We start from the raw sequence: 26,767 nt of genomic DNA on the forward strand, positions 1-26,767 counted from the left end.
CTATATCCCCGTATTAGTCTTCGTTTGAAACCTAATTATTTTGAATTTTGATATGTTATTGATTGTAAACGAGTATTACATACATTCCGATGCTCAAATCTACATAAACTGCTGTTTTTGGTGACTATACACATGAGAAGTGGTGGTGCTCATCGAATCGACGAATGGGTGGCAGTGACCGTCAAAAATTCTAGGGTAGCATTCCAGGGTTAAACACACCTTTATTCTAGACCAGGCCTGCCAAAGCGTGTTTGCGAAATACTCCCCTCTAGTGACGCTTCCCCCTCTAATGGGGCGATGTGCTCGCGGCCTGGCCCCAGCCTTTGGCTCATTTGTTTTCCGGCACTCGAGTGGAGCAGCGTCTCTTCGACTTGGAAGATGCGCTGCTGTTTCGTTAGTCCGCTTGTTCTTCGAGTTTTGTTCAGATTTACTTTCCTTAATATTTTGGACTATCATTCAGGTTGTCACCGTGGCCATCGTTCCGCTATTGATACTGTTACTACTGGGACTATTATCCCATCGCGGTTTGAAACGAAAGAATGCTGAAAACCGTGCTTTACATGCGGAGTGCAAGATAAAGTACTTTTGTGTACACCGTTTTGATGAAAGTCTCCACGTTTAATATGGACGACGTGTTTAAGTCAAAACAAGAATAGGAACCTTGGTTGACATTTATCTTTTTCCGTGAAGCAATATACGTACGTTACTCTTTTGAGGAGCGACAGCCTTTTGTCAATAACTTTAAAAAAGAGGTACAAGAACTAGCTCAAACCTAAAACCTTGAAGATAAAGCGTTTAAGTGCATAGTATGTCGCATGTCTAAAATGAGAAACAGCTCAGATAAGGTTGAGCAGCGGCTTACTAGTGAAACAGTCTGCAATAGAAATGGCAAAAGCGATTAGTTTCAATGATGGCGCTGTATGCTTTAAAACAGCTTCTTTGTTGTGTAACACTGTGAATTCTCGATATTGGACACAGCATAATAAAAGAAACTAAACGATTTAATTTGCAAACTGTTGGTATTATTTTTTGTCTGTGGACGATACTACTGATCGAACAGATATTAGTCAACTACTAAAGTAATCGTTTTTAAGATTTTTAATGCATAGAGTCAGATATTATGGTCTTTAATAAACCAATGAAAATTAGTTTTCGAAGTGTTAGAAGTGATCCTCCGCTAGAAGTTTTAAATTACCCGAAATCATCCATTCATGAAACCAGAACATAAACAGATGCCGACTTTTTTATTTTTGCCTTAAAATCGACACCCAAAAACCACAGACTTCGCTCAAAAAGGAAACCTTTGTTCTGATCAACACACTTCTGAGAAAACACATGTTTTTCAGTTAAGGACATTAAATTTTCTGTGAGTAACAGAGACTCAATGAGTCGTCGTAGCATACACTTCGTTTCGTTATCACGCAAACTGAAATCGAACTGCAGAACTTCTCAAGATCAACTTAAATAAGTCTAACATATGTACACTCATGCTCATAAATTAAGGATAATTACAGAATGTGGTGCCACATAACGTGGCACTACACAAAACTGGCGCTAATAGCATAGGCACATAGGGAACACATACGAAACAGTTCTATAAGTCCACGGTATTGGTGATAAGTTGAGAAAACCGTCCCGAAACTCATGTGCTACAAGGTACTCCTTGTGGTGTTTCAAAAGTCTAGTCAGGAAACATCGCGTAAGAAATGTTAATATATATATTTGTTTATTTGTAGTATGTTAAGTGGAGATTTGTTATTTAAAAAGATTTTGTTTCTTTTCTTTCATGTCGAGCGCGGCAGCAAGATGATCCAGTGGGGACTCCAGACGCGGCGGACGACGAGAGCTAACCACTACTGCATTGTGGTCGACGGCCGGCGGCTGGAAGAACCGTTGAAACGTTATTAAATATGTTTTATGTTTTTTTTATATAAATGAAAAGGGGAGTTCAATGTTGAAGGTGGAATGATAAAGTTTGTAATTGGATGTCAATTGGTTATCAACTGTAAAATAAACTTCCGAGTTGGAAGTTAAAACAGTCAGTTGGTTCAAAAATGGCTCTGAGCACTATGGGACTTAACATCTGAGGTCATCAGTCCCCTAGAACTTAGAACTACTTAAACCTAACTAACCTAAGGACATCACACACGTCCATGTCCGAGGCAGGATTCGAACCTGCGACCGTAGCGGAAGCGCGGTTCCAGACTGAAGCGCCTAGAACCGCTCGGCCACGCCGGCCGGCAAAACAGTCAGTTGACTCTGTTGTTACGACAAACATTGTAAATATTACTTTTGTGTGAAATCTGAAAATTTTATTAAAATTCAGATTTCTTGAAGAGATTCTGATAGAATTTTATCAGGAGTGTGGACGATCTTCAATAATTAACTAGTTTAAAGTTTTATTAATGAGAAGTCCACACGTATTGATATTTTGAAATCAATCGATACTGTGAAGTGTATTAAAATTCTGTTTTAAAACTTTATCGGCGATTGTGGACAAGAAGATCGGTTTTAATGTGGAATATTTCGTTAAATGAGAAAAAGATTGATTCTTTAGTGACATTAATTAATTATTTAAGGAAAAATTAGGAGAATATCAAGGAGTGTCAGACCGCACAACGAACATAAAAATTAGGAGAATATCAAGGAGTGTCAGACCGCACAACGAACATAAAAAAACCTCTGTGACTTTATTGAACTGTCAAAAAATTGTTTACGATAAAACTTTTCTACAACAGGGACTGGTGAATTTTGCTGCGTCTATCCTTATCTTCTAGGTTGAATCTGCTACAGCTTAATGTTTTCTTTATGGATTTTTCAAGTAACTGGGAAAAGAACTTATAATTTGATCTGCGGCGGACCGTCGATATTGGGTACATGGTTAGGCTGTTGTGAAGCCTGTTGGTTTGCAGATTGCCTTTCTTTCCCCAGCTGCAGACATCGTTGCTGAGTTGCTGCGACAGGATCGGCGGTTCAGCGCATCCTCCACGATGGCAGCTCGGTGGGGCCGTGCGTTATCTTCCATCATGAGGAAGTTGGGACCCACTGCACCCCTGGTGCAAAATGACGTCCCGATACACCTAACATGTTACAGTTCCTCTGTCAATGACATGCAGGGGTGTTCGTGCACCAATCATAATCCCACCCCACACCACCAGACACCAACCTCCATACATGTCCCTCTAAGGACATTAAGGGGTTGGTATCTGGTTCCTGGTTCACGCCAGATGGAAACCCGGCGAGAATCACTGTTCAGGCTATACCTGGCCTCGTCCGTGAACATAACCTGGGACCACTGTTCCAATGACCATTACTGTGTTCTTGACACCAGGCTTTACAGGCTCTCCTGTGACAAGGGGTCAGTGTAATGCACCTTGCAGGTCTCCGGGCTCATAAAGCATATGTGTTCAGTCGCCTGTAGACTGTGTGTGCGAAAACAACTGTTCCAGTGGCTGCAGTAAGGTCCCGAGAAAGGCTACCTGCGGACTCCGCGGCCGTCTGCGGGTACTGATGGTGAGATATCAGCCTCCTTGTGGTGTTGTACACTGTGGACGTCCCGTATTGTAGCACATGGACACGTTTCCTGTCCTCTGGACTCGTTGCCATAATCTTGAGATCACCCTTTGTGACACCGCCGCACAAGTTCAGCTGGAGGGGGAAGAACTGGCTGGAGGGGAATGTCTAGCGAGCCATGCATTGCCTCTCTTGTTCCAGGCCGTGGAAACTTGCTTGGTGATAGCATGCGTCCAACCTACTATACATTTCTCATCCCAAATGAAGGTTCCAACTCATTCTTAGCTGCAATACCTCCTATCCACTACGCATTCTACTGATAACTTCTTTCCATATACTTCTCTGTCCTGATGTGCATATGCGCTAATGCAGAGACCGCTAGAAAAATAGGCTGTTCCTAAAGTCAATGACGACAAAGTTCACGAAGTTTATGGCTAACCAAAAACAAGTCCACAGCGTAGCAAAGTCGTGTGAAGCGTATTAAACACTCCAGACACCATTTTCTATCACAAACGTAGCACAGGCATGGTCCATAACTCTAGTGATCAGTTTCATGTAACTAAAGGATTCAAATGGGGCCCACGAAAAATACAGGTCCCGCAACGAATTTGGGCGTCACATTGGTCACTTTGTCCGCCACACTTTGCGAACTCTCGTCTCCATGCAGGGCCCATGGGAAATTAGTGTGTCAGTGAAAAGGTACCCACTAAAGATTTTTGTTGTGTTCATTTAAATGCATAGATAAGAATTATTAAACTCGTCTGAAATAGTTACTCGCCCCCCGCTGGGGACAGCTGCTGGCTCTCATGAGGCCTGCATTGTCATGTACTGTGATGTACGCGCTGGGGTCTGTCTTTCCCTTGGGCCTCGGCTTCAACGACCAGCGAGAGACTGGTTAGCAAAGCCGGGAGGCGGTGTTTAGCAGCCTACTCGTTTTAGCGACCGGCTACTCGTGAAATGCTTACAGCTACGGCAGTAATTCGCACAGGAGCAACCTGTGCCCAGAATGTGTATCTGTGGCCGAGTGTATCTGACTTGTTCTCCTTATCTGTGCACGGGGTGGGAGGGGAATCCGAATGTTTGTCGTATACTAAACTTTCTCTTATTATTTTTTGAGTGATATACTCTCTATACAACATCTGCATAAAGAAAAAACTTTTACCTACTACATATAACCAGGAGCTCTTACCGTCACCGTCCACATTAGACAGCTGGCAGCGTGATCCCAACAGAGGTAATGTAAATAATGCGTTTTTGTGGTGGTATTCAGCCCGAAGATTCGTGAAGCTGACTGTCCTATGCAATCATCTTCGTCTCTGAATAACTTCTGTAATCTACATTCACTTGAACTTGCCTCCTTTATTCACGCTGTGTCCCCTCTACAATTACCCCCACACTTCCCTCCACCATTACCAAACAAACGATACACTGATGCCTCAGAATGTGTGCCTCAACTAACTTCTTCTTTCAGTCAACTCGTGCCATAAATTTATTTTTTCTCCAGTTCGAATCAGTACCTACTCATTACTTATTCGAACAACTCATCTCATCTTCAGCATTCTTCTGTGGCTCCACACTCCAAAATCCTCTATTCTTTTCTTGTCTAGACTGCTCATCATCCAAAATCCACTTAGATACAGTGCTACACTCCATACACCTTCGGAAAAGACTTTCTAGTTTTAAATTACAATATATTTCAACAATTTTCTCTTTTTTTAGAAACGCTTTCCTTGCTATTGTTAGTCTGCATTTTATCTTCTCCTCTTCCATTATAATCAGTTACTGTTCTGCTCAAACAAAAAAACTCATCTACTCCTTCGTATCGTTTCCTAAGCCCATCAGCATCGCCTGATTTAATTCGATTACATTCTACTACCCCTGTTTTGTTTTTGTTGCTGTTCATCTTGTTTTGTTGATTTTCATCTTACAACCTCTTGTCAAGATACTATCCATTCCGTTCAACTGCTCCTTCAAGTCCTTTGCTGTCTCCAACAGAAGTGCAGTCTCATCAGCAAACTTCTATTTTTCTCCCTGCACTTTCATTTACTTTCCTAATTTCTCCTTGTTTTCCTTCAAAGTTTGCTCAGCGTACACGTTTAATTATATTGGGGATAGGCTACAACTCTGTCTTATTCCGTTCTCAAAAAACTGCACCCACTCGTATCCTTCGACTCTTATTGTTGCAGTCTGGTTCCTGTACAAGTTGTAAAAATTATTTCACTCCCTGTATTTTATCCCTGTCATATTCAGAATTTCAAAGAGAGTATTACAGTCAACATTGTCAAAAGCTTTCTTTAAATCCACAAAAAGTATGTATATAGATCTGCATTGCGTGTTACTTAATTTCTCAGGAACCCAAACTGATCTTTCCTGAGATCAGCTTCTACCAGTTTTTCCATTCTCCATTCTTCCGTAAATAATTCGTGTCAGTATTTTGGAACAATGACTTATTAAACTGATGGTTCGGTAATAATCACACTTAGCAGCACCTCCTTTCGTTGGAATAGGAATTATAAGCGTGCATAAATCTTGAAGTCGAGGGTATTTTGTTCTTATGTCCCGCAAACTAGGTGGAGTAGTTTTGTCATTCTGAAGAATAGTCGTCTACACCAGGAGCCATATATCAACTTATGGCATTTAGTGTTCTGTCACGTTCTTCTCGCAGTAACATATCTGCCATCTCATCTTCATTCACTTCCTCTTTCTTTTCCACGATACTGTCTTCTTTGTTTAGTCTCAGCTTGCCATCTGAGCTCTTGATATTAACACAGGTGTTTTTCTTTTCTTGAATCGTCTCTTAAATTTTCTTCTAGGCGGCGTTCATCTTTCCTGTAGAGATGAGCATGCTTCCACAGCCTTGCTTGTCCTCTTGTCATTACTGCTAAAACGTTTGTACTTCCGTTCAATCTCATTTTTTAGATGTCTACATTCCCTTTGCCTCCTTCATTCGCTACATTTTATATATTGTCCTGTCGACAATTAATTAAAGATCTTCTGTGTTATCAAAGGGTTTTTCTTAGACCTTGTGTTCTTACCTATTTCGTCCTCTAATTCCCTCACTAATTCATCCCTCAATGCTACCTACTTGTCTTTTATTGTATACTTATCACTTGTTTCAGTCAAGTGTTGCCTAATTCTCCCTTTGTACCTCTCAAACCTCTGGTTCTTTCAACCTATAGAGTCCCATCTCCTTAATTTCGTAAGTTTTTGCAATCTCTTCGGTTTTAATCTGCAGTTCATACCAGTAACTTAGGTCACAGTCCACATCTGGTCCTGGAAGTGTTTCGCAGTTTACAATCTCCTTTCAAAATTTCTAACTTTCCAGCCTGAAATCCAGCAGTGTCTCTAGGTCTTTTCGACTAACAGTCCTTTCTTGTATGATCTGAAAACCAAGTGTTAGCGACGATTAAATTATACCATGTGCAGAACTGTACAAGGGGACATCCTCTTTCATTTCTCTCCCTCCCCCTCCCCCTGCCTTCAGTCCTCATTCACCATCGATTTTTTTTCACTGTCTTTTCCTACTATCAAATTCCAGTCAACCGTTACCATTGCATTTTCGTCTCCATTAACAATCTGAATAATGTTTTATCTCATCACACACTCTTTCAGTCTCATCGTCTGTGCAGCTAGTGGGAATATAAACTTGTACTATCGTTGTAGGTGTTGGCGTCATGTCTGCATTGGCTACGATGAAGCGTTCACTAAGCAGTTCATGGTAACTTACCCACTTTTCTGTTTTCATATTCATTATTAGGCCTACTCCGAGCAACTCCTGCATTTCCACTATCTGATTTTGAATTTAGAGTGTAGCCATGTATGGAAGTGAAACGTGGACGATAAATAGTTTAGACAAGAAGAGAATAGAAGCTTTCGAAATGTGGTGTTACAGCAGAATGCTGAAGATTAGATGGGTAGATCACATAACTAATGAGGAGGTATTGAATAGAACTGGGGAGAAGAGGAGCTTGTGGCATAACTTGACTAGAAGAAGGGATCGGTTGGTAGGACATGTTCTGAGACATCGAGGGATCTCAATTTAGTATTGAAGGGCAGCGTGGAGGGTAAGCATCGTAGAGGGAGACGAAGAGATGAATACACTAAGCAGATTCAGAAGGATGTAGGCTGCAGTAAGTACTGGGAGATGAAGAAGCTTGCACAGGATAGAGTTGCATGGAGAGCTGCATCAAACCAGTCTCAGGACTGAAGACCACAACAACAACAACAACTCACACGACCAAAAGACCTGTTCTTCCAGCACTTCGTTAAGTCCCTCTATATCAAACTTCGACCTATCAATAATCCTTTTTAACTTCTCAAACCTACCTGTCCTATTAAGGGAGTTAATATTCCATGTCCGACCTGTAGAAAGTTAGTTTGGTTTCTCCTGCTGGTGAAATTCTCCCAAGTAGTCTCCGCTCGCAGATTCAGATGAATACTATTTTACGTCAGGAATATTTTACGCGAAAGGATGTTACTATCAATTATCCATACAGTAGAGCTGCATGCTATTGGGAAAAATAACAGCTGTAGTTTCCCTTTGCTTTCAGGCAACCACCATAGCATGGCTAATGTTACAAGGCTAAATCAGTCAGTTATCCAATCTGTTGACACTCAAACTATTGAAAAGGCTGCTATCTCTCTTCAGGAACCACTGGTTGTCTTGGCCTCACCACCGGTACCTCTCCGTTATTGTTGGGCCAACTGTACCGTTATCTGTATCACTGAGAAACGCAAAGACACTTTCTGATCAAAAGTATCGAGAACCCTTATGTTACAGAACTGATCACTAGATGTCACAATAGGCGGATCCGGCAGTATAAGAGGCGGCAGTATTGTGTTGTCATTACAAAAACAGTAACAGCAGGAATTGGTCGGTTAAGAGAGCTCAGTGACCTCGAACATAGAATGCTCATTGTACGAGTATATCTTCTGAGTAACAAATCGATCTGAGAAAAACCCTTCTAAAGCTGCCCAAATCGGCTGTTGCTAATGTTATTGTTAAGTGGTAACCCGAAGGAACAACCATAGTTAAACCTGTAGTGTCGCACTCCACGACACAAGATAACAATATCAAGGGTGCAACAAGTTTATTGAACAAAAATTCTGCTTTGACGGTGCGGAAATAATTGTTAAGAATACAATAACAAGAGTAACACAATAGATACAAAAGTACTGGCACAGACAGTGAAAAAGCTGAGGATAACAGTTGAGATTAGACTAGCACTAAGTGCAGAGGTCATTTGTCGGAGATTATGTTCACCGTGGAAACACTGGCGGAATGCTCCGTTCGCGGATAAACGCTGCCTGAAGACACATCGGAAATGAGCACTTGCTGGACACTAAGTTCGGCAATGATCGATGGATGGATGCTAATTTCGTGGCCTGTAAGTCTGAGTCCGAGGATGGCAAGTGTTCTGCGTAAGGTTCCCTGCGCTATCACTTAGAGTTTGGGACCGACAGTCAGGACATCCATTTCAGAGTAATGTTATTAATGTGCTGCTAACGTTCCCGGATATCAGCCGGCGTGAGAGTCTGGGAGAAGAAATGATGACTTCTGTCAGCAGCGTTTGTCTCTAACGATGGACTTCGAGAGCAGCCCTATTTGAGGAGGTCAGTAGTACCCTTCGCTTGGACTAGGAGAGGCTCTCGTAGACTGATTACATCTTTCTGTGCTGGCGCCGGCTTATACGCGGTGTGATTATAAAATAGCGGGATTATTGCTGTACAACATTTCATTTCAAAAACATACATATTTAGTTACTGTCAGCCTCACTATACTCCTCTACCCCTACAATGCTCCATGGGAATCTCCTATTGACGACAACAGAGCTGGAAGACCGCGTGCCCCCTTTCCTTTCACTGCTTCAACGGACAGAAATTTTGTTCCTTTTTAATGCAGATTTGATCTTGGGACAATAGATAAAAGTCGCATGGTACACGTCAGGCGAATAAAGTGCGTGGTCTAACACAGGGATGCTGTACTTCGCTAAAAACTTCTTAACAGACAGTGCAGACTGTGCCACCGCGTTGTCTTGAAGCAGAACCCAAGACTTGTCTTCCCACAGTTCGGGCCTTTTCTTATTTCTTCATCGATTTGAGCAAGCACCACAAGCCAGTAGCTTTGATTAATAGTTTGACCCTCAGAAACCCAGCGAAGATACGCAATATTCCATGGATACCAAGAAACAGTCATCAGAGATTTGTATCTAGGTTTGCTCATTCGAGCTATTCGCTCTCGGCGAAGTCCTTTCTAGTGCATGGATTGGTGCTTAGTTTCTGGATCACAAGTCAAAAATCAAGATTCGTCACATTTTATCACTTTCCCAAGATAGTAGAATCATTCTCAGTGGTTTTGAAAGTGTCAGTGCAAATATTTTTCTTTTCATTTGAAAGGTGGCTACACTGAGCCACAGCGCCAGATATTGCGCCAAAGAGTATTATTCCGCCGCCTCCACTGGCAGTGCTTATTGTGAAGTAGCAGTGGGCAGTGCTTATTGAGAAGTAGTAGTGGGCAGTGCTTGTTGAGATGTGGCAGTAGCGAGTCGTAGTTGAGAAGTTGCGGTAGTGAGTGCTTGTTCAGAACTTGTAGTATTGTTTTGATGGGCTAGACACCAGATGTTGTTGGATTGGGGATGCTGTAATGATGAGAGAGTGCTTTTCGTCAATATATATGAAGGTAAAAAAAAAATTCATTTTTTTTATTATTTCAATGTCTTAAACAATAATGCCTCTTGGTCACAGGTTCAGTCAACAAAGCATCTGGCTCGTGTTCTTGTATTAGACTGTAATTCTGGTTTCTATGTGTAATTATAGTATTTGTTTAGATTTTTTAATTACTTCAGTATAAATGGTGTTTAAAATATCTGGTCTTATTGAGGAAGAACCGTGCCAGATGTGTACATTGAATCACACTTCCACACACAGAACAGTTTCTCTTGTGCTTTGTTGTTTCGTAGGTTTTATAGTTGCTGGGGACTTAATTAATTAATTGTGTTAACGGAAATTTCCTTTCATTCTTTGTTGTTATTCTATGCAGTCAGATTGCGTACAAATACCAGTCAGGGCCAACCGGTTACGAGACTTCGTAATCGGACAGACAGCTACGAAAATAAAAAGTATTTGCATTCATATTATTTAATTAAGCCCCCATGCACGTGGCGACCCTGCCAGGATCGTCCCTTGGAATTCTTCTGATTGTAAAAATAGCAGACAGTTGTATTGTTGTAGTAATTTGTAGTTTAGTAATTGTAGTCTATATTGCATGTGTAGATTTGGCAATTGTCATTCTTCTAATGGTATTTTTTGCAGAATTTAATTTTTGTTGTCTTGTATATGGGTTTGACAATTTTGTGCAATTATGAAGATTTCAATTGTTCGTTAATCGTGTTTGAGGGAAGCATTTCGTATGAATGATATTGTTCATGATAAAGTGTCATAGTGTGTAATTTTCATATAGTGACGAGTTTTGTATGTTTTGTAAATGATTACGCAATCGATGAAAAAGGCAAAAATGATGAATAGTGAAAATGACGAAATTGTTGACATGGCGAACTCGTCAACACATGAGAACAGTATGATGAATAATGAAGTGGAAAACAATTTAATAAGTCGGGAAAATCGTCCAGAAACAGTTCAAAATTTTTCACAATCATAAAATTTTCAGAATATGAGATTAACGACAGAAGATTCTGGAATAGTATCGAACACAGATAGCTTTACGGCTACGACGAAGGAAGTTGGTTTTGTGGGAAATATTAGGGGCGAAAAGAATTTCGAACCAGTTAATATGGAGCAGTTGATGGGTGCAATATTAAATCTGGGATCACAGTTAAGATCTGAATTAAAAACAGTGGGATCACAAATAGGAACAATTAAAACAGAAATAGGAACAACTAAAACCAAGATGAAAGCAATGGCAACACGGTTAGGCTCACAAATAGGAACAATTAAAACTGAGATGGAAACAATGGAAACACAGTTAGGCTCACGAATAGGGACATGTTTCAAAAACATGAAAGATGAATTAAAGAAAGAAATTAGAGAAGAAGTACAACCAATTTTGAATGCTCACAATAATAGTTTAATTTCAATAGAAATCAGACAAAAGGAACAGGATAGAGAACAGGAAGAAAGAGATCGCACGATAGTACAAAAATTTTCAGAGTTAAATTTACAACGTGCACACGATAAGGAAGAAATATTTGAGAGAATCGAGGAATCCGTACCAAATGACAGAATCAATGACCTAACACAACAATATGAACAGTTAACTACTAAATGTGTCAATACTGAAACCCGAGTCGCGACACTTACGGAAGACGTAAATAAACAGAAAGAACAAATAGGTGACTTATCGGAAAGAGCTGAGAAGATTTCAGATAAATTGACAAGTCTTAGTTTAAATGGGGACAGAGATTCAAATGATACAGCTCCATTCCCATTTGCAGAAACCAAAGAGTACCAGAACATAAATAAGCATGTTGAAAATCAGGGAAAATTTAATGAACGCGTCAAAAGGGAATTTGGGGCATTACAAAAGCAGGTCAAACAAATTGAAAGCGAAATTGTAGGAAAAGACAGCAGAAGAAATTTAGAATCACAGATAGCAGAGGGGTTTGAAGAAAGTAATTTATTTCATTTACGAGAAGCAACAAGAGAGCACCAGGCGCGCGAACTTGACAATAATCGACATTGGGACAGGGACAGACGCGGTAGGTCTTCGTCGCCACGAGGAGAAAACTTTGAATATAAACACTTCTTAACTGTTCGGAAATTTAAGATCTTTCGCAATTCTAAGAACGACATATATCCATGTTCATGGTTAGATCAATTTATGTACGCACTTCAACCAAATTGGCCACTAAGTCACAAACTGGAATTTATGTGCGGCTATTAATGTCCTCAGGGGATTCACTACACTAAGTGAATATATGCCGTAGCGTGCACAGGGCCCTGAGCTGTAGTAGTGCTATTTCCCTTTTAGTTTTCTGCACTGCTGCCTACTCTTTTACTATTCTTTGTATCTATCAAAACAATTCTTCAACTATCAATCTATCTAGAGAGTCGGTAAAGAATAACCAGATATGACTATTTTACCCAAAAGTGATTTCGGAAATTACCGTTTGGACTTACTGTATCTTCAGCAACATTCATTCGTAGTTTAAACGAAATTTTACCTGTTTATCTTCGTGACAATATTACTTCATATGTTGACGATATTCTTATTGCTAAACGTTCTTGGAGTGAGCATAACAAAATTTTGGATTCATTATAACGTATTTTTGCAAGAGTTGGCATTACAGTGAACTTGGAAAAATTGAATTTGGTCGTTCTCAGGTGAAATTTCTTGGTCATATTATTTCTACAGAAGGTATTCTTCCTGATCCAGAGAAACTAGACGCTGTTCGTCATTATGCTGTTCCTACTACAAAACGTGATGTTCGTAGTTTCCTTGGTGTCTGTAATTTTCGTAGACGCTTTGTTAGATTGGACGATTTGGCCACACCTCGTTTATGTAAACTATCTGGAAAGAATTCTAATTGGTGTTGGGATGAGGAAGCTCAAGCAGAATCTGAACAACTTCGTGATGCTTTAGTTGCTGCTCCACTTCTTTCACATCCGGATTTAACTGAAGATTTTTGTTTGGCGACGGACTCATCATACAAAGGCCTAGGTGCACATTTATTTCAAGAGATGGAAGAAAACGGCGTTGTAGTACAGAAAACTATTGCATTTGGAAGTCGTGTTCTCTCTAAATCAGAAAAGAGTTATTCGATTACGGAACTTGAAGCCTTGGCTGTTGTTTGGGCTTTCACAAAATTTCGGACATTTTTGTATGGGAGACATACTAAGGTTTACACCGATCATCGAGCTCTGGAATTTCTTGTCAACAAAATTAACTAATGGAAGATTGTCACGATGGGCGCTGTATCTACAGGAATTTGACTTTAGTATTGTTTACATACAGGGTTCTTCAAATATTATTGCTGATGCTTTATCACGTGCACCTATGGGTTTGAAACAAAGTGCTGAAGAGGACTGCAAAGAAAACAATTATTGTTTGATGTATATTCAAGGTGTTGCGTTTGAGAATTTTATTTCGTCTTTGCTCCAGGACATCGCAAGGAGCAAAACAAGGATCCAATCTGGGAGGACATTAAGGAGAAGTGGAGGAGAAAGGAAAGTGTAGCGATTAGACAGTATTATTTAGTTCGCAATGATATTCTTTTTAAACGAAAATCGGTCGACAACTCTGTCTGGTTAGTTTGCATTCCTAATGAGTGGGTTAATAAATTGATTTGGTATATACATTTCAGTTATGTGCACTTTGGTCCCAGAAAATGCTTTCATAAATTACGAGAAAATTGCTACTTCAGTAATATGGAAAAACGTATTCGATCTGTTCTTGCCAAATGCAAATTATGTCAAAAGGCTAAGCCACCAACTATTTCTCACAGAGCACCGTTGTTTCCTATGATTCCAGCGAAATTAAAGGAGATTGCTGCAGTTGATTTGTTCGGTCCAGTGGTTCGTTCTACTAATGGTTTTGCGTACATTTTGGTAGCAGTGGAATTGACATCAAAATATGTGTGTTTTACACCTTTACGCAAAGCAACAGCTCGTTCAGTATCTAATGCTTTCATCAAACATTTTCTTAAAGAAGTGGGTCATGTTGATAAGGTTATATCACATAATGGATCACAGTTTCGCTCTAAAATTTGGCTTCGTACTCTACGGCGTCGTAAGATTAAACCAATTTTCATTTCACTTTTTCACCCTCAATCTAACGCTTCAGAGAGATGGATGAAGGAAATCAATAAATTGTGTCGACTTTATTGTCATCAGAATCACAGAACTTGGGATCAGTATCTTCATATTTTTCAAAACATTCTGAATGAACTCCCTAATGATTCAACTTCTTTACCGCCTATATTGATATTAAAAAATAAAGCACCGGCAAATCGCATTTCTGAAATCGTTCCTTTTCCGCCTTCACGGAAACTGCGGCATTCTGAAGTTGTGAACCTGGCTCTGCAAAATATTGCATCTGCGGCTGCTAGAAGAGAGAAATCAGCTAAACGTCCTGGTCGTTTAAAAACCTTGTCAGTTGGTCAAAAGGTGTTAATTAAATCTCATCGTTTGTCTCACAAAGGAAAAGGCTTGTGTCGCAAATTTTTTCTGCTTTATAACGGTCCATATAGAGTTCGCAAAATTATTCATGATAACACTGTCGAAGTAGAAACTCTTAAATCTCGGCGCTCTAAGGGAATACATCATATGTCGAACGTTAAAATTTTTGTGGAATGACATACTTTTGAGAGACTAACAGTTACATGTAAACACGCAGAGAATACAAGGATACCGCGCCGTGTTCCGGCGGCGGCACATACTCAAAGCAACAGTGAAGTCTGCGCGGCGCACAAGGCAGTCGTTGACCGCAAACAATTACTTCCTACGTCACGCGTACCTACAGCTGATCGAGCGCTCAGTGCGAATGCACTGACAGCCGTAAACAAATAGTCTAATTTCTCTTATTAAATTCGGTATAACGCTATAGTGACTTGATAAATTATGTTATTAACGTTCAGTATTTTTCAGGATACGGTTGTATAAAATATTTAAGACCTTCAGGTAAATTCCGTGTGTGTCCGACGTTAAGAGGACTTGCTATCGAGAAAATTTCAGGAAGATTGTAATTTCGAGGAAGAAACTAATAAACTAAAAAGGTAACTGTTAATTGAGTTTATTTTTCAGGTGACATATTTCCACTTACGTACGTACTTTAGACGCAATTTGCTGCTCGTGATTACGTGATTCATGCTTTGTACTAAATTTCATGTTCTATGAATTTACTTGTGAAGCGACGTGCTTGCGTACATTAACTGATTTTGACAATGATTGATTAATCAACAGGGTTGTTACTTGTGTATATTATGCATCGCTTGGCTGCACTGCTTTTTCACTGATGTCATATTTTTTTATTATGTGCCTGCTGTGCATATTTATTTAAATTATAATTGTCACCTGATTAGTTGTGCTGATATGGTTATGAATGTAGGTTATACGTTGAGATGTATCTGCTTGCGCCTTCATGTTTACTTATCAAGATTACATTTGAACATTTATTTGCTTATGCTGATATGATGCTGATGACCTGTTTATTATGTAAGATATATATTTGCTGCTTTGCCTATGGATTGCATATTTACACATTTCTCTTTTGTTATCATAACTACTCTTTAATTTGGTATATAGAAATGCTCACATACTGTGTACGAACATAGAGTTTAGGATAAACTATGGTATTAATGATAGACTGTTTGCTTGACAGAGCCCCGTTGTAGGAATTGTTCTGCATCCACTTGTTGACATTCTGTTCTCTACTGGTATATTTACTCGCTATTGCATGTTTTGCTTACGCTCAGTGCCTTATATTTTTAAGATAAGAAAATGAATTGCTATAATTCGACGAACGACATTAGTACAAGAAACTTCATAGAAGTCACATGAGCTGGAGGTTTTATGGAAGCTGTATAAATTTATGCTAATAGGAAGGAAGCTAACGACATGACATACCAACACTAGGTTTAGACCATTGACAGTTATTACACTGCATTCTTCGTGAGCAATTGAAATAGCAAGTGACACTTGACACAAAAAATACTCCACATGTTTGCTTCTGTTTTGCTATGATTCTTGAAGTGGTGTACACACTATGAAATATTACAATCATTAACACTCCATACTCGTACTTACTTACTGAAAGTTATTTGATGTAAAGGCTGTTAGAAGTCATGTATGCATTTCTTTTGTTTAATGATGGACAAGGTAACCAAAATGTATCTTATAATTCATAATGAGTAGAAGATTAGATTTGGGTCAGATGGATTACACAGAGGTTGTGTGTGGACACTGTGTATTCGGATTGCATGGGATGATGAATTGAAGTTTGCACTAGGATTTTATCTGTACTTGTTCGAGGAGACTAACTAGAGGAAAGAGTTGTTATGTAAGAGAAATGATATTGGTAATAAGGTTTATATGTATCGACGTATTGAAGAGGTATTGTTGAGGTATTGAGATTGTGTGAAGTTGATGATTATTGGAGTTTTGGTGGACAAGAGGTATGGTAAATGATATTGATGATAAGGTTTATATGTATCGACATAAGAGGTATTATTGAAGTATTAAGATTATGTGATGCTGATGATTATTGGAGTTTTGATGGATAAGAGGTAAAGTAAGTGAGGAGCATATTTTTTTTTTGTTGGTTTATATGGAACAAGGAGGATGAAGATGGCAGACTAGAACACTCAAGTAGAAGAAAGATTGTCTACACATACACTTTGTTAAATCACTAAGCAGTATATACTGCTTTTTGGAGAGAGGAAGTATTTGCATATCTTGGCACACTGACAGTTGTTCAGCAACTGCACATTTGATTTGGCTTGGCAAACATTGGTCTTGACATGATGACTATGACGTTGACTAACTATTATTGACTGTTATACATTGCTGCCACTACTACTTGATACACATGTCGAACGTCAAATCTTTGACAGAATTGCATTTACACAGTTAACACTATTCAATTACACAGTAGTACTTAAAGTGGATGAAAGGTGAGTGAGTGTGTTTTGTGTGTTTTCCTTTCCTAATCCCAAATAATTGGTACCGACCTATCTCCTAAATATTATTTTTCTTGTTTGTTGTGGCTTGCACTGACACCCATAAATATTAAAGGTTTACTGTTATTTGTGTATTGTAATAGTTAATATGACAATTATCTGATATCATTTGTGTGTTTGTTATAAATTGTATGTTAGTGCAAGAGCATTGATAATAATTTTGTAAAAGCAATTGTGTGTGCATTCAAACTGTTGTTCGTGCTTGCACCTTCTTCAACATTGCTGGGTGCCACTGATGGAATTGCTTCCACTGAAATAATGTCACTTGTTGGTGTCTGCACCTGCTCAACATTGCTGGGTGCCACTGAAACTGCTTCTACTGGCATAATGTCACTTGTTGGTGTCTGCACCTGTTCAACATTGCTGGGTGCCACTGATGGAACTGCTTCTACTGACATAATGTCACTTGTTGGTGTCTGCACCTGTTCAACATTGCTGGGAGCCACTGATGGAACTGCTTCTACTGACATAATGTCACTTGTTGGTGTCTGCACCTGTTAAACATTAATGGGTGCCACTGATGGAACTGCTTCTACTGAAATGATGTCACTTGTTGCTGTCTGCACCTTTTGAACATCGCTGGGTGCCACTGATGGAACTGCTTCTACTGAAATGATGTCACTTGTTGCTGTCTGCACCTGCTCAACATTGCTGGGTGCCACTGATGGAACTGCTTCTACTGACATAATGTCACTTCTTGCTGTCTGCACCTGTTCAACATTGCTGGGTGCCACTGATGGAACTCCTTCTACTGACATAATGTCACTTCTTGCTGTCTGCACCTGTTCAACATTGCAGGGTGCCACTGATGGAACTGCCTCTACTGACATAATGTCACTTGTTGGTGTCTGCACCTGTTCAACATTGCTGGGTGCCACTGATGGAACTGCTTCTACTGACATAATGTCACTTGTTGGTGTCTGCACCTGTTCAACATTGCTGGGAGCCACTGATGGAACTGCTTCTACTGACATAATGTCACTTGTTGGTGTCTGCACCTGTTAAACATTGATGGGTGCCACTGATGGAACTGCTTCTACTGAAATGATGTCACTTGTTGCTGTCTGCACCTTTTGAACATCGCTGGGTGCCACTGATGGAACTGCTTCTACTGAAATGATGTCACTTGTTGCTGTCTGCACCTGCTCAACATTGCTGGGTGCCACTGATGGAACTGCTTCTACTGACATAATGTCACTTCTTGCTGTCTGCACCTGTTCAACATTGCTGGGTGCCACTGATGGAACTGCTTCTACTGACATAATGTCACTTCTTGCTGTCTGCACCTGTTCAACATTGCAGGGTGCCACTGATGGAACTGCCTCTACTGACATAATGTCACTTGTTGGTGTCTGCACCTGTTCAACATTGCTGGGTGCCACTGATGGAACTGTTTCTACTGACATAATGTCACTTGTTGGTGTCTGCACCTGTTCAACATTACTGGGTGCCACTGTTGGAACTGTTTCTACTGAAATGATGTTACTTCTTGCTGTCTGCACCTGTTTAACATTACTGGGTGCCACTGATGTAATTGTTTCTACTGAAATAATGTCACTCGTGGTGTCTGCACCTGTTGACCATTGCTGGGTGCTACTGCTGGAACTGTCAACTACTTGTTTACTGATATATTGACAAGATTTTATGTGAATATTTGTATAAACTGATTTTTTGTATATTTACTGTTTATGAAATGTTATGAAACTCTTACCTACACTTATTTGTCATTGCTGATGCCATTGATTGAATGATACTTGTGTAAAGTATTCTGTAAATTACATGTATGCAAGCATTTGTATTCCGTACTGTATTTCATATATTAGGATATGGAACGGTCAGTGCAAAGCCAAAATTTTATCTAGTTATGTGATATTTAATTATTAATATTATCTTTTATTTTTGTGTGTGTGTTTTTTTTTGGACGAATTTGGTGGTATTTTCACCACCAATGCTGGAAAAAATACCATCAAATTCTGGCCCGTGGAGGAGGGGCATATGAATGGTGGCTACACTGAGCCACAGCGCCAGAGATTGCTCCAAAGAGTATTATTCCGCCGCCTCCACTGGCAGTGCTTATTGTGAAGTAGCAGTGGGCAGTGCTTGTTGAGATGTGGCAGTAGCGAGTCGTAGTTGAGAAGTTGCGGTAGTGAGTGCTTGTTCAGACCTTGTAGTATTGTTTTGATGGGCTAGACACCAGATGTTGTTGGATTGGGGATGCTGTAATGATCAGAGTGTGCTTTTCGTCAATATATATATAGGTAAAAAAAATTCATTTTTTTTATTATTTCAATGTCTTAAACAATAATGCCTCTTGGTCACAGGTTCAGTCAACAAAGCATCTGGCTCGTGTTCTTGTATTAGACTGTATTTCTGGTTTCTATGTGTAATTATGGTATTTGTTTATTTTTTTAATTACTTCAGTATAAATGGTGTTTAAAATATCTGGTCTTATTGAGGAAGAACCGTGCCAGATGTGTACGTTGAATCACACTTCCACACACAGAACAGTTACTCTTGTGATTTGTTGTTTCGTAGGTTTTATAGTTGCTGGAGACTTAATTAATTAATTGTGTTAACGGAAATTTCCTTTCATTCTTTGTTGTTATTCTATGCAGTCAGATTGCGTACAAATACCAGTCAGGGCCCACCGGTTACGAGACTTCGTAATCGGACAGACAGCTACGAAAATAAAAAGTATTTGCATTCATATTATTTAATTGAGCCCCCATGGACGTTCCATCGCGAGAACTTTCGGCACCAGTTTCGCACATACTTTTCTTTCCTCACGTTTAAATTGTTACATATAATTTGCCTTACGCGTTCTTTTTCAACTACTACTCTTTCAGCAATCTCTTAAACACTCAACCGACGGTCTGATCGAATTAGGTTACCTACTTATAGATACTTTCAGCAGTTTTCTGTTGAAGGACGTGCCGGGAATGGGTCACCTTCAACGTCTTCTTAGCCATCTGGAAGAAGATTAAACCGATGAAAAACTTCTGTATGTGATAAACAGTCTTCGCCATGGACTTCGTTTGGTAAGAAATAGGTTTCGGTATCAGTTTTTCCAAGTTAAGTGTGGAACATCGCGACAATTCGTTGCTCAATTATTACAGTTATAATTTTTCGGAAAAAACAAAATAACGGCTCTTACACATACGAAGGCCACGGTCACACTGATTTGTCTACACACACCAGAGACGTCACATCCGACCGAGAAGACCTGACGTATCACAGCTGTTGATCGTACGTCTTTGGCGTATGCGCACTTATTACGTGACAGCATTAGTTCCGTTATCTTACAGCCACAACTCGTGTGTCTATCTGCGGTGGGACATTTTTGGAACTACACTCAAGCGCCAAAGAAACTGGTATAGGCATGCGTTTTGAAATACAGAGGTATGTAAACAGGCACAATACGGCGCTGCGGTCGGCAACGCCTACATAAGACAACAAGTGTCTGGAACAGTTGTTAGATCGGTTACTGCTGCTACAATGGCAGGTTACCAGGAGTTAAGTGAGTTTGAACGTGGTGTTATAGTTGGCGCACGAGTGATGGAACAATGAAGTGGGTGGTGGGTGATTTTCCCGTACGACAATTTAACGAGTGTACCGTGAATATGAGGAATCCGGTAAAACGTAATATCACCGACATCACTGCGGCCAGAAAAAGTTCCTGCAAGAACGGGACCAACGACAACTGAAGAGAAACGTTCAACATGACAGAAGTGGAACCCTTCTGCATATTGCAGAAGATTTCAATCCTGGGCCATCAGAAAGCGTCAGCGTGCGAGGCATTCAACGAAACATCATCGATATGGGCTTTCGGAGCCGTAGGCCCACCCGTGTACTCTTGACGACTGCACCACACAAAGCTTTACGCCTCGCCTTGCCCGTCAACACCGACATTGGACTGTTGATGACTGGAAACATGTTGCCTGGTCGGACGAGTCTCGTTTCAAATTGTATCGAGCGGGTGGACGTGACCAGGTATGGAGACAACCTCATGAATCCATGGACCCTCCATGTCAGCAGGGGACTGTTCAAGCTGGTGGAAGCTCTGTAATGGTGTGGGCCATGTGCAGTTGGACTGAAATGGGACCCCTGATACGTCTAGTTACGATTCTGACAGGTGATACATACGTAAGCATCCTGTCTGTTCACCTGCATCCATTCATGTCCATTGTGCATTCCGACGGACGTGGGCAATTCCAGCAGGACAGTGAAACACTCCACACGTCCAGAATTGCTACAGAATGGCTCCAGGAACACTCTTCTGAGTTTAAACACTTCCGCTGGCTGCCAAACTCCCCAGACATGAACATTATTGAGCATATCTGGCATGCCTTGCAACGTGCTGTTCGGAAGAGATATCCACCCCTCGTGCTCTTACGGGTTTATGGACAGCCGTGCAGGATTCATGGTGTCAGTTCCCTCCAGCACTACTCCAGACTTTACTCGACTCCATGCTACGTCATGTTGCGGCACTTATGCATGCTCGCGGCGCCCTACACGATATTAGGCAGATGTACCAGTTTCCTTGTCTCTTCATTGTATTTCCCTGTCGCGCAGGGACACAAGTAGGTTCCCTGTTGGCGGCAACCTCAGCTGGCGCCGACTGCGCCTCCTAGTGGCTGGTCTCCTCGGCGCTGGGTCGTACTTTTGGTGCTGAAGCGTGCAGGGGTAGTGGTGGCTGCACTCGTTGTGAAGGTGGCCGAAGGGTTGCCGACCTGTTAGGCGAGAGCCTCTGTCATTGTAAAATCAAGACTAGGAAGAGACTGATTATGAGTGACAGACAGATACCGTCGAGAATAGAGGAGTATGGCTGAGTCAAGGCTCCCATGTGCGACCATCAGTCCAGCTAGCATGATGACTGGCTTAAGAGTCAAAAGAATAGGGTACGAAAGACGAGCAGCTCATGGTTTGCGGTACATTTCCGTAATCTGTGCTAAGTGAAATTCGGAGTTGCGTAATGGGCGACTCCAGTGGGCGGTGTATGAGAGAAAACGAGTGATTTAGAGTGAAATCTCACCCTATATCCTGTGGCAATCCGATGGAAGAGTTTGAGTTTGGAGAAAGCCTGAAGAACGCTGCCTATCATTATGTGCAGTGCAGGCATTGAATTACAGAAGATGCGGTATGTCAGTGTCTTTTTTTTGTGATTAGGTGTGATTCCACTTTTGTGCTCAAGAAAACGCAAAATGCGGAAACATATGAATCCATTTTGCGGCATTAGGTAGTGCCTACAGTAGAGGAACTGTTCGGAGATGATGATTGTCTACAACAGTATGACACTGCGGCCTGTCATAAGCCATCATCTGCGAGACAATGTTTTGTGTACCACAACATTCCAGAAAAGGACTGTCGGGTTCAGAGTTTTGAACACAGTGAAATACCTTTGGAATGAGTTAGAATGACAACCTCATACCAAAAACGAGCGTTCAACATCAGTATCTACTCTGGTTTCGTTTCTGGGGATGATTGGGCTGCCATTCGCTCAAAGACTTTCAGACACCTCAATGGAAGTGCTACCAGCAGAGTTCAAGCCGCCAAAACGACGAAGGGTGGACACAACCCATATTAATATGCATTAATAGGTGTCCGGATACTTTTGGTAAGATAGCATAAGTAAAATCACAGAAAAACATCTACCACTATTTGAAACTGTTCATGGAAGAAGTGTGGCAAAACTGGCGACTGCTTCTGGGTAAATTGTTGTTGCAGCCTTCAGTCCGTAGACTGCTTTCGTGGAGCCATCTACGATAACTATCCAGTGTGTACGTACCTCTTAATCTCTGATAACTACTGTAATTCCGTTCTAAATGGGGTACTAGCAGTAATAGGCATCCCTGGTGGCTGACTAGTCGGATAAGGATATCATGTAGGACAAAGCGGGAATATATCAAAATATTAGAAGTAGTCACAATCAAGCTACAGTAGCCCATTACAAACAGTATTGCAAAGAGCTTAAAAATGTATTGGGAAGGCAAAGAGTGTGTGGTATTCAAATATAATAACTAATTCACGGGATAAGATTAAAACCATATGGTCAGATGTGAAGGAAGTGTCTGGTCAGCAGCACAATGTCGACGATATAAAGTCAGCTCGTAGTAAAAATATTTCTGTTCCTGATAAATCAGTTATATGTACAGAATTTAACAATCATTTTCTGAGCATTGATGGTGAATAAAATAAAAATTTAGTTTCTACTGGGAACCATATAACTCTCTTGTCAAACGTCTTTCCGAGATTGATGTCTGAATTACTCCTCTGTGATAGAGACTAGGTGGAGATTGAGTCAATAATTAAATCACTGAAGACAAAGGACTCTCATGGAAGCGATGGAGTGCCTAGAAGAATACTAAAGTACTGTGCTGCACATGTTAGCCCTGTATTTGGCCCTATTTCTAAGAATTCCTTTAGAAATGGTCAGTTTCCTGTACGATTAAAGTACTCAATAGTAAAGCCGCTTTATAAAAAGGGAGAAACGGATAATGCAGACAGTTCAAGACCTATTTCTATGCCATCAATGCTTGCTAAAGTTATTGAAAAGGCTGTGTATATAAGGATAATTGACCATTTTACATCACACAATTTGCTATAAAATGTACAGTTCGGCGTTAGAAGTCGTTTAACAACTAAAAATGATAATAAAACACCCTAGGGTTTCAAGCCGCGTCAAGTGGTTTACTGCCCACGAGCTTTCGCCACAGATTTCCTCTGCCATTGTCAAGTGGATGATTGTCGTGTGGTTGTTTTTGCCGTGCTCATACAGCCGTGCCCTCGCTCGTGACGTCACTCTATCATTAAACGGACTAATGGCTTCTGGGATAGCGTGATAAACGAGGCCATAGAGACTAGAATTTCTGACAACACCTTCAATAGAGTCGGTGGATTGCAGCTGAGTACAGCGTAGGATCCGCTGGTGAGGGAGTTCAAGCGGGCCCGGCGGTCGCGCGGCAAAACATTACCACGTGTGGTGCGGGACCGAGCACCAGTGACATCACGGCGACAGCGCGGCTGTATAAGCACGGCAATGACAACCACACGACAGTCACCCACTTGACAATGGCAAAGGAGATCTCTGCCGAAAGCTCGTGGCCAGTAAACCACTTGATGCGGCTTGAAACCCGAGAATGTTTTATTAACGGATATGCATGCATGCCTTCGTACATAACTAAAAATGCTGTATTTTCTTTTCTGTGTGAGGTACTGGATGGGTTAAACAAAAGGTTTCGAACCCTAGGCATATTTTTTGATTCAACTGAGGCGTTTGATTGGGTTATCACAAATATTGCTCCAGAAGTTGGACCATTACGGAATACGGGGAGTAGCTCACAATTGCTTTACCTCTCACTTTCGCAGCGAACAGCAAAGGGTCATTATTCACACTGTTGAGAATGTCTTTGATGTGCGGTCCGAGTGGAGTACAGTCAAGTGAGGGGTGCCCTAGGAATCTGTTTTGGGGCCACTCATTTTCCTTATTTATAGAAATAGAAGTATTACAGGTAACTGTAAAATATGTCTGTTGGATGATGACACTAGCTTGGTAGTAAAGGATGTTGTGTGCAACATTGATTCGGTTTCAAATAGTGCAATTCATGACCTAAGTTCATGGATTGTAGAAAATAAACTAATGCTAAATCACGGTAAGACTCAGTTTTTACAATTTCTGACACACAATTCAACAAAACCTGAAGTTATAATTTCACAGAATGGGTATATGATTAGTGAAACTCAGCAGTTCAAATTTCTAGATGTTCAGATAGATAGTAAACTGGCGTGGAAAGCCGACGTTCAGGATCTTGTTCAAAGAATCCTGAAACCAGGGTAAATTCGAAGCTCCAGCGACAGGCAACAAGCGGAATGGTGACGAAGAGCGTAGCGGCAAAAGAAGTTCTAAGAAGATCGCCGCCAGGGCAAGCATCAGTCATCGGGAGTCGGAATATGCAGGACCGATGACTCCTTCCCAGACTAGAACGACGTAACACCGAGACGCTGTTCACTTAACGAGAGAGCAATGTCGCAGAAGAATCTGAGCAACACCGTGGTGTAGTAGTTATGATACTAAACTGTTGCCTGGAGGGTCGTGAGCTCGAAACTCACCTAAACTGTACAGTTTTAATTTCTATATTCGGTTCGAGTACATTCTAGAAGTATCCACAAATGTCATTAATCACTGTACTGCTCTTGAATGTGCAAGTGCTGAATAAACGTTCGTAAGTGAAGTTAGTGTTCGTCATTCATCTAATTACACCTTCTTCTATGTGACAATACGTTCTAAATATTGAAATTTCTCTTAAACTAGGTGATCGACTTTTAGAGAATGAAAAGTCATTGTATTCGTCTCATTTAGATCTTCGAGACCTGCAGCAGAAATTAATATCGAGTGCAACCAAAATTACGAAATCTTAAACAGTTCAAGCAACATCTCAGGCGAGCAGCTCAGCTGAATAACCCTGCATAAATCGTATAGTCGATAGCATTAAGCTCCGAAAGAATGACTGTGGACGATAGCGTTGTCTGTAGGAAGGCTGCAACGCCAGTCAAAAAATGTTCAAATGTGTGTGAAACCTTATGGGACTTAACTGCTAAGGTCATCAGTCCCTAAGCTTACACACTACTTAACCTAAATTATCCTAAGGACAAACACACACAACCAACCTCGAGGAAGGACTCGAACCTCCGCCGGGACCAGCCGCACAGTCCATGATTGCAGCGCCTTAGACCGCTCGGCTAATCCCACTTGGTGCAATGCCAGTCATTTTAACCTGAACGAGCATAAGTGTAACATACTGTGCATAAAGAGTCGAGGAAACCCATTACTGTTCAAGTACACTGTTGGCGATAAATCACTGTAAACAAAATACCAGACACCTCCAGCTGATGGATTGCATAAAGGAGTTGCAGGAAAGGAAACGTAGGTTCAGTTTAGTTGGAGGAATCGGTAATTTCCAAAATGACTTGCAAGCTTCACGTAACGAACGTGGAACTATCACAGCGCCAGATGTTGAATATCTTTATACATGCCAGTCGCCTGGGAGCGTTGCAGTAGCGTTCCAAAGAAAATATATACAAGTATATTGTAAGCGTTTTACGACTGTTTCTGATTCACTTTGATTCATAACTGGAATTCTGATGACGGTAATCTTATAGAGATGGCCGAAGCCGATATCGTTTCGACTTGTATTACTTTCGGATGGAATGCAAATGAAGTCCATGCTTTGACAGAGCATAGGGAAACGGTGCGACAGACCAGCACCGCCGTATTAGGCATGGTCCTAAAGGAGGTAGTTGCTGTTGCCATCTTACGACCGTAATGGGGATAAATGATGATGATGAAGACGGCACAACCACACCCAGTCATCTCGGGGCAGGTGTAATTCCCTGACCCTGCCGGGAATCAGGAAGCGAGAACGCTACCAAGAGACCACGAGCGACGGGCTACTTTCTCCTAATGTCAGTTAATTGCAAGATTGAGCACTATGCAAGATTCTTTACAGTTATTTTGGGAATACCTGCTGCTGACAACTCATGACATTAGCAATAGCGTCGATTGTAAG

The sequence above is a fragment of the Schistocerca americana genome, chromosome 1, assembly GCF_021461395.2.
Source record: "Schistocerca americana isolate TAMUIC-IGC-003095 chromosome 1, iqSchAmer2.1, whole genome shotgun sequence".
NCBI lineage: Eukaryota > Metazoa > Arthropoda > Insecta > Orthoptera > Acrididae > Schistocerca > Schistocerca americana.